Source organism: Dermochelys coriacea, chromosome 26, assembly GCF_009764565.3.
Source record: "Dermochelys coriacea isolate rDerCor1 chromosome 26, rDerCor1.pri.v4, whole genome shotgun sequence".
NCBI classification, from domain to species: Eukaryota; Metazoa; Chordata; order Testudines; family Dermochelyidae; genus Dermochelys; species Dermochelys coriacea.
The window spans coordinates 7,322,583-7,332,367 of NC_050093.1; positions in this window are offsets into that span (position 1 = coordinate 7,322,583).

Here is a 9,785-nt window from a genome sequence, read left to right on the forward strand (position 1 = left end):
AGGATAACAACTGGAAACCCTGGAAGCTGGTAGTGCCCCTCATAATGTATCCATATGTTAGTACCGTGTACATCACACGTACTGTGGGTCTGATCCAGCTTCCACTCAAGTCAGTGGAAAGTCTACCTCTGATTTCAAAAGGAGTTGCACCAGATTCAAGAGTTCCTGATGACACAACCTTGCAGCCTATTTGTATTGCCTCCACCATTTATGTGGCTTATACTCTGTAACATGGCAATTCATGCAACATCCCGACAGTAATGTAGCATGTCTCTTTGCAATCATGCACACGTGATCCTTAAAAAATGAATGGGGTTATTAAACTGTACATAAAAAGAGGGTGGTTAATTCTTATTACCAGATTAAAGTTTACATGAGCAGAGGAAGAATACTAAAGTCTGGCAAGTCAGATGATTTAACATGATAAAAAGATTAAAATACACGTGGTAAATATTGTGTACAAAGAAAGACTCTACTCATTTAGGTCCTGATCCTGTGTAAGCATGAGGGTAGCTTTGCTCCTGAGTGTACTTTAATGGATTTTGAGTTGGAGCACTCTTGAAATTACAGCAGTATTGAAACCACAACTCCTGATTCAATTACACTTACTAGATTTCTGCTTTCTCCTCTCCTAACTCCTTGATCCCATCTACAGCGGCAATCACTGAACTGTCTGTTGTGCAATAAAATACATTCTAAACTCCTTAAATATTGAAAATATTGTGTTGATTCGGATAACTAGTTAACAATCTAAGTGGGTTTGAAGATGTAAAGCAGGTCAAAAAGTGCCAGTTATATTTCTTAGGAAATTTCAGGAATAAAATGGTCTTTTCTTCAGTATTTCACAAAACATTTTGAATTTTTAAATGAAAAACCAAAACTGAATGCTGAAAGCTTTTGGTTTGCAAAGACCACTTTCAGTAAAAATGTTTAGGTTTTAGTTTAAAAAAAAATCAATTTATTTGGAGGTTCAAAAAAGAAAAACTTGTCCTAGTAAAAGGAAATGTTTCCTGACTTTCTTGGGGGGTTGATTTCTTCTGTCATCAAAAAAAGACCCCCAGAAAATATTGTTGGAAATGAAACTTCGGAATGAAAATGTTAATTTTAGTCAAGAAGCCGTTTCTGTTGAAAAAAGATTTCCAACTGGCTCTTTTCAACTTTTCTTGGGAACACAATTCATATAGTTGCCTGGCATCTGGCCAGCTCTTTCTCACGTCTGTCAAGCTGAAGGGCACGGTATTTATTCCACATGGCAGCAATGGGCCCAATCTTGCTCCCCCTAAAGTCAATTGAAGCTCTCTTGAGAATCAGGCCCTTGTTCTCCCTGCAGAGAAGGAGTGGGAGGAAGCAGCGGGGCCAGATCAATATTCCTACCCCGAAGTATATTATTTAATTACCTGGGAAGAGGCTTGCTATAAATGAGATTTCCAGCTCAGGCCATCAAAAAGCTTTTCCTATTAATATCCCTGCTGTATGTCTCGAGATGGGGGAGTGCCCCACTCCCCGCAGTTTAGTCTAAAGATTTCCCACTCTGAAAGCGGCCTTGAAATGCCCTTTGGTGAACAAAAAGGCCCCTTTAGCTCACACTTTAAGAAAATAAGCCTTCATTCCCATCCGCAGGGCACCAAACCTCTGGTGAGCTGTAAGAAGAGCAGCGATCCATCTCCCCTCGCATTAATGGGCTCCTCCATTATTGGGTGGCTCAGAACAAAGGAGTCTGTCAAAGAGCCACTTTGGCTAATTGGAATCCTGAGCTAAAAGCATCAGGGTGCAAACCCAGAGCAGCCTAATGCAGGAGCAAAGGTTAATGCACAATTATATGAGATGCATTTAATCTCATAGAAAGGAAGGCTTTTTTGTCCCTTTAAAGGGGGGGGGGGGAATTACTACAGGCCTGAAGGCCAGTGAATTGAAAAGGAAACACTCGCCTGCTTCCAAGCCTCTTGTTTTATGTTCCTCAGCATACGCCTTTGCCCTTTCTGTAGTGTCCGTGGTGGAGTTACCGATAGATTTACCGTTGCAGAGAGAGCTGACTCAGCCTTCTGCAGACATAGCCTCCCCCAGTTGGGCTCTATATCCCATTCAGAGCACGGATGGCTCAGAACCAAACACAGCTCCAAAGAGATGTAGCTTGGGCCACCGGGTGGTTCCGGGGGAGGGGGAGATGAACCAAAGCATGATTAGCTCCTGAGTCCCAGACTATGCAGAGGCCATTGAGTTATTTTGATTGATGATAGCTGAACCGCATCCAGCTCTATCTCTCCACTGAGTGATGCACAATAAAGAAAACTCCCAGTCAGTGACAATTTCAGTGCAGGAGGGGGACAGGACATAATGCATCAGCTCAGCAGCAGCAGCAGTAGGGAAGGGCAGAGCATCTGAAGTGCAGACTAGCTCTTTAATAAAGGACAGGGCTTCGGAGTTTCTGCAGTGACGGCCAACATAAGAGAGAAGGCTAGGAAGGGAATGACAGCTGCTCAGGGTAGGGACGGTGGGAATGCAGTGCAGACTGGCTGCAAGTCAGAAGCCCAGTCCAGTGATCTGCAGGCACCTTAGTGACGGACAGGCTGCAGCAAGGAAGAAGTTGCACTGGTGCGGTGCAGAAAGGATACTGCACTCTTTAGGGAGGCCGCTGATGGCCCATGGGGCCTGAGCCAAAGCCCATGGAAGGCAGTGGAGAGATTCCTGTTGACTTCAGTTTGGGCTCTGGCTCCTGGTTTGCTCAGTGACGTTACTTCCACGAGCATTGGATTAGGCTCTAAGATTCCCATAGGCTCAGACCCACTTACCAAAGTGTAACTTATGCCCCCACTTTAAATATCACCTCTGAATTTGACCCAAGTGAGTCTAAGATGGTGCAGTTTGGATGCCAAGGAGTCAGAAGAGAAGAGCTCACAATAAATCAATGAGCGGAGGGTATATGAAGGTGTAAGTCAAAGCCGTCACCACCCTACTTTAGCCTGCACCTTTTATAGCAACTTGGGCTTCCTTATGCATCAGTAAGTGGGTGTAAGTATTCCTAAGGGTCTCTAACTTACACATCACCTTGCAGTTTGACCCTCCTGTCTCCATTCCTACAATGATCCTTTGATTTCTATAACATATGGCTTACGTCCGCCACTGGTGTAAATCAGTGTAGTTCTATTGGGACAATGCTGATAGATACCAATGGAGTATCTGCTCCAAAGGATGTATCTGACTTCAAGAGAGTTGTGCCAATTTATACCAGCTGAGGATCTGGCCCCAGATATTTGGGCATTTCTAAAGCCCCCTGGTATCCAGGCACCAATCTACCTGCACTGTTCATCTCAAAATATTAACTGCTGTGCTCAAATGCTCCGGTCATCAAAGCCAATGTTGTGAGCAACTGGCACGCGGATTACTGCATACAATTATACAGACAGCACAAAAGTTAGTAGGATTTTTTTCCTATTTCCTCTCTCTGTTCACGAGAGGCCAGAGGGATTTATTAATGGTTAAAAGCACTGACCTTTCACTTGTATGTGTCTGTTAAGATCAGAGGGGTCTTACTTGAGTCCCCTGTGAGTAGAAATGGATATCACACAAAGCAACTACCATGGTGATGCTCTGAGCAGTAGATGTCCATGAGTCAGTAGGGAGGAAAAGCTGGCTTCCGAGAGCCTTTCATGTTACTTATTGAACAAAAGTTGCAGGCTCAGCCGTGGAGTCTGAGCAGCAATTCAAAACCCGCGTGTTTCCAGATGAGAGTCGTAAAGTTTGAAGCAATACAAAATTAATATGTTGTTTGACACTGCCTAGAAAAGGGGACTCAAAAGGCACGATGAAAACTTGGCGACTGTATTCTCAGAAAAACAATCACGCCAATGCATTGAATTTATTCTTGAGCCTGTTTGATCCTTTCTTTTGTTATAGGGCCTTGATCTTGGCAACAGAATTGAATCACCAGCATCCCACACGCAGTTATAAGCAGATGAATTCATTTAAGTTAGTGCCAACTTCACGCTGCACCCCACCGCCTGGTTTTCTGGTTTGGCCATCACACTTTTGGACAGCGAAAGCTTACTTCATCAATTAGGGATGGTAACATCTGCTTGAAAAAGCAATAAACCACTTGATCAAGGAAAGTTTAATTTGACATGAAATGAGCCTTTGCTCTGATCAGTGAGAATCCGCTGAAAAGTGAGGAAGAATATGTTAAGCATTATGGGAATATATAAAAGCAGCTAGGAATCATCAGGCCCTTATCTGATCCACAACTTTCTATGGCACTTTTCTATCCCCCGTTACTATGTGATGTGAGGTCTTCACAATCTTCAATGTATTCTTTCTTACAACATCCCTATGACAGCGGGAAGGGCTATTGTCCCCTTCTTACACATGGGGTATTAAAGCACAGAGAGCGACTTGCCCAAGGCCTCTCAGGAAGTCTGTAGCAGAACAGGAAAACCAACCCCTGTCTCTAAAGGCTCAGGCTAGCACCCTAGCCACTTGGATCCTCCATCATCGCACAGGAGCTTGCAAAAAGAGAAGGCAAGCAGAGGAAGGTAAGTAGGTTGTAAGCAGCCTTGGGTAGTTTTCCCTGTCTCCTTTGACCCTTCACAAGAAGCATCATTGTCAGTGTGGTGGAACACCGGTTGGAATTGACCCCACAAAGCAAAGGTCCGGTCTTGCAAACCCTTACTCGTGAGAGTAGCTCCACTGAAGTTAATGGGACTACCTGCATCAAGACTTCTGACAGGAACAAGGGCCTGCAGGATTGGATTGTCAGAGGCCTATCATTACCGTATTACTCAGTTTTACACTGTGTAACTGATTCCAACAGAGTTGCCGCAGGTACACTGGAATCAAGGGAGGGGGGGGGGGTGGGGGGGGGGGGGGGGGGGGGGGGTGATAGCATCATCCTAAAGCCCTAATCCTTGTTTACACTAAGGCCACATTACATTGCTCTGGTGTAAAAATGGGCATAAATTGCATTTAAGTCTCATTTACACTGACCGAGTGGGGCAAAGGAGCCTGAGTGTAGGTAAGAATCCCACTAGATATCATCTATTGGAGCCAACAAGGGGTCTAAGTCTCAGTTACATGAAGGCTGCTTTACACCACTTCTGACAGTGCGAAGAGGACTTACGCTCACTTTAACCTTGACCGGTGTATAACAGGCTTAGAATAGGTCCACACTGCAATCGGAGGTGTGATTGCAGCTCAGGTTGGCGTAACCCTGCGAGCTTTCCTCTAGCTAGCTTGGGTAACGATAGCAGTGACGACGTAGCAGCACTGACCCCAATATGGGTTAGCAATGCAAGTATGTCCCCAGGATCCTAGGCAGTGAAATCTGTGCCACCCTCCTAATTTTAGCCATGATTAAAGCTGGTGAGGGTATGCCTATATGAGCTGCAATCATGCCTTCGATTGCAGTGTAGACGTACTCTTAGGGCTGGTCTAGGCCAAAAACTTCCATCTGCCTCGCTACTGTCAACCCAGCTACTGCCTCTCTGGGAGGTGGATTAACTACCGCAATGGGAGAACCCCTGTAGTGAGTGTCGACACGGAAGCGCTCAGCGGTCGATTTATCGTGTCTATATTAGACGCTATAAATTGACCCCCGCTGGATTGATCGCTGCCCGCCGATCCGGCGGGTAGCGTAGACAAGCCCTATGTCTACACTAGAGATGCAGCTGCACCTCAGTAAGATCTCTAGTGTCACTGGTCTATGCCGACACGAGAGAGCTGTCCCATCGACATAGTGCTGTCCACACTGGTGCTTATGTTGGTGTAAGTTATGTCACACCCCTAAGCGACTTAAATTATGCCAACGTAAGTGGTCGCGCAGCCAGATTTCAAAGATGGAACGGATTAGCACAGAGGTCCCGGCCCCAAAAGAGAACATGTTTTCCAAGGGGAATAGAGGAAGAGAGTGAGGCTTAAATCTGAGGATCCATCCTCCACTAAAACTATTTACATAGTAGAGAGAATGCAGAGCAGCTGTAACTCACATGTGGGGGCGAGGCCATAATGCCATGCCATGTCCCCCTTTCTCCTTCCCTTGCCACTCACCATTGTGCAGATATTAGCTCTGGTTGTCTCTGTTCTGCAGTGGAGAGAGACATCTACAGTGTATACTTGTTTAATCGGCTGGCAGTTGCGTGCTCTGTTGGAAAGCACGTGGATGCATTAATTACTCAGTGGCACGTTTTAGTCTGCAGATCCTTTTGAAGCATCATTGATTTAAAGCTCCTCTTCATTTGTTTTCTGTATCGCTTGTTGCTAGGGGCCCTCTCTAGCACAGAAGAGGATAGAAATGCCAGGCTGTTATGTAAATGCAGCTTGAGTCATAAGAAAAAAAAACATGCCTTGTTTGGCAGGCTTTCATTGCACAGAAGAGCTCAAGAGAGGATGAGGCGCAATGTGAGAAAAGGAAAGACAGAGGGTGCTTGTGTACCTGTAAGAAAGAAATCAGGATCCCTCTCATGCCCTGAGACTGTGCTTACGGCATGCACAAGGCTCTGTCTATCTAGGTCTCGCCTCGCATATCTTCTCTGTGAGTTCCCATAACTATGCCTTCTCTGAATAGTGGGATTCTTCCAGCCCTCTTTTGTATATGCCTCCAGCTGACAGACAGACACACAGACAGATGAAGAGCCTTCTCGAGGAGGAAATTTGTGCTATAAGTGTGTTTAAATATGTGAGGCTTGGAGAATGCTTTTTCTCTTCAGGCCCGGCCCTGTGTAGGGGGAGCTGTGGAGCGAGGTTGCCCTAGAGAACACAAGAGACACGGTACCTCAGGCCCAGCTAGTCTCTCTGGGGCAGCCTGCCCCCTCAGCGTGCCAGCCGAGCGCCATAAGCAGACGTGGAGGAAGGCACAGCAGCGGCCTTGCTTCCTCTTCCTCGCCACCCCCTTTTCAGCCTCTGCCTGTGGCACAAGCAATCCCAGAATGCAGGCAGAGCTGGTCCTGCACCAGTGGGGTGGCTTCTTGCATGCCCCTCGGCAGACACGCCAAGGGCCTCTCCTGATCTGACCTTTAATGGTTTGGGGATAAAATTTCATGCTGGTGTCTAAGTGTCCAGTCCTGCGCCCCTTGATGTCAACGGGAGTGTAGCCATTAACAGGCGGGGCGGGGGGGCAGGTCCGAGGACTGTATTAGTTAATGTTTGCATTGCACGTTGAAGTTGTACGGTGCTTTAGGTGCTAACTATTAATTATTAATAAATTACACAACGTTAGGTCTTTGGGGTCATCTCAGGAGAGGATCACGAAATGGTAATGGGCAGAGACCTAACTGCAGCCATCAATAGAAATGCAAGAGACACTGGGGAGCATGAGTCAGCCACAGGAAGCAAAATGCTCGATTATTATTCATTGCTTTCCTGGGTTTCTTAAGCCATTAATTATCTGCCTCGTACATTACTCGCCATGCATATTAATACCAGCTCACCGATCCACTCTGGCCTTCCTGTTAATTCCGAAGAGTCAGCGGGTCATATTAAATACATGCCTCATGCCACGTGGGGTTATGTACGGGAGGAAAGACGAATCGGGATCCTGTGTTTTGCAATGCAGCAGGATATAAATAAAACCTTTTCCGGGGTGTATGTATGTAGGGGTGAGTGGGGTGACCAGTGTTCAGTACCTGCTTTTTAATTCATGCAAAGAAACTGTGATGGTATTTTACGAAGGGTGAAAGTAGAGTGATCTCATCCCTAAAGGACAAAGCCAGATTTTCAAAGGTATTTAGGGACCTAAATATGCAGACAGATTTCAATGGAATTAACTACCTAGATGCTTTTGAAGATCCCACTGGGCACCTATCTCCATCGTTAGGCACCTAAATACCTTTAACACCTGGCCCCAACTGCACATTTTGAAAATGAGACTTAGGAACCTAAGTCACCTAAGCATTTTTGAAAGTTTCACCCTCCCTCTCAGTAAAGTCAAAGGGAGTTGGGCTCCTAACCTGCTTAGGTGCCTGCGAGGTACCTATTTGCATATTTAAATGCCTAAATACCTTTTAAAATATGCCCCCAATAGCTTAGGGCTGATGGGAAAATACAAGAAACCAGGAATATTTTTGAAAAATGCTCAGATATTTGGTTACCTTCCTTTGTTCATTGGTTTGCTTTGTTTTTTTTTTTCATTTTCATTCAGATCTGGCTTTTCAGGCACTGGTTTGCATCACAACCTGAAATGCAATATACCATGATAAAGATACTTCTAGTCCAGGTGTGCCCCAGCTGTGAGAGTCAAATCTGTATCTGAAACTCCCAAGGTCTGGGGGTGGGTGAGGTGTTCATGTCTGGAGTGTCGCCTTGCAGCATTAGTGTAGTCAGCAATATGCCACCATGGCTAAGACCAGGCCAGTGTATTTGTACGAGGTGACAAGCTCTGTTACTTGATCTATTAGCTTGAGAGTCATGGAGAACAACACAGACAGTGTCCAGCAGCTGGAAAAAAGAATCTTTTTCACACTCATTTTAACCCAAGTCCTGTCCCCCGACCCCTCCAAAAAGAAAAAGGAACAAATGAGAAATTGTGGGCTGGATTTTTTGCTATGATCGAGAACTCTTCACCATAGCAGGGGGACAAGGAGTGTCAGGGAACCCATGACAGCTTCCTGCTTCCCTCTTTGTCTTGGCCTTGGCATAGCTTAGAGCAGCCTGAGGGCAGCTCTAACATATACCAGATGCCACCAGTCCCAGTGGGACCATCCATCACCTGACAATGCCCATCTCATCTTCAGGACACCCCTGCTTAAATGTTGCATCGACCTTACGTTGGTCCCCCCCACAGGAATGTATTTCACCTCCTGAAGCCAAGATCTCTCATTTTCACCCATCATTACAATAACTGCAGTGATTTATCCCTAATCTAAATTAATTTCTAGCCACTTCGGAAAATGAATCCAAACTTTAAGGGTCTGAGCCTTCAGCCCCGTGAGCAGTCCTTACACCAATCACTAGGCCTTCTTGCCTGACTAAGGACTACTTCCATGAGTAAGAGTTTGCAGGATGAGACCCCATGTTCAAAAATCCTGAGATGCAATAAAATGTAGGAGAATGCCTTTTGCCTACAATAGTATCATAAAGTTCCCCACCAATTATTTTTTTAAATACAAGCCCCACACTTATGGAGGCGCCACTGCAAATTTAGCAGATTGAAATGCTCCCTTTAAAAAGTGCATTACCATCCAAGGGCAGTCGTCTGCAATATAACTGGTAAATGTTCATGGAAGGTTGCCAGCCATGAAATTTGTGAGGAAAATAAACAGATGAGTGCACATCCAAGGAATGCAAAGCAAGCCAAGTAATAAGGTTTTGTGCAGTCTAGCTGGAGGTATTTCATGTTGTGGGCATGCAGATCTTTCTACCTAAGTACTGCTACTGTAGAAATATTATGCTATATCTATATATATTCTGCAGCTACCAGACCAGAAAGAATGGTAATATCGCAGAGGTACTGCAAACTAATAATTCTAAAGAACCGTAGCGTTACTGTTCTCCTGCAAATTATGCTTATTGTCTAACAATTACATTGTGGGTCATCACTGGGCATTGAACCGGGATCTCCAGCGCTAAAAGTACAATCACTTGCGCTAAAGGACAAGCTCCTCCCTCTGAATCTTGTAGCAACCTAATAGCCTTTGTGGACTAGCCTGAGATGTGGTTGTCTAATAGACACCAAGTTAATGATAGTAGCGCAAGGATTCAGACTACATACTGAGGAGGAAGAGAGTGTTCATAGAATATCAGGGTTGGAAGGGACCTCAGCAGGTCATCTAGTCCAACCCCCTGCTCAAAGCAGGACCAAT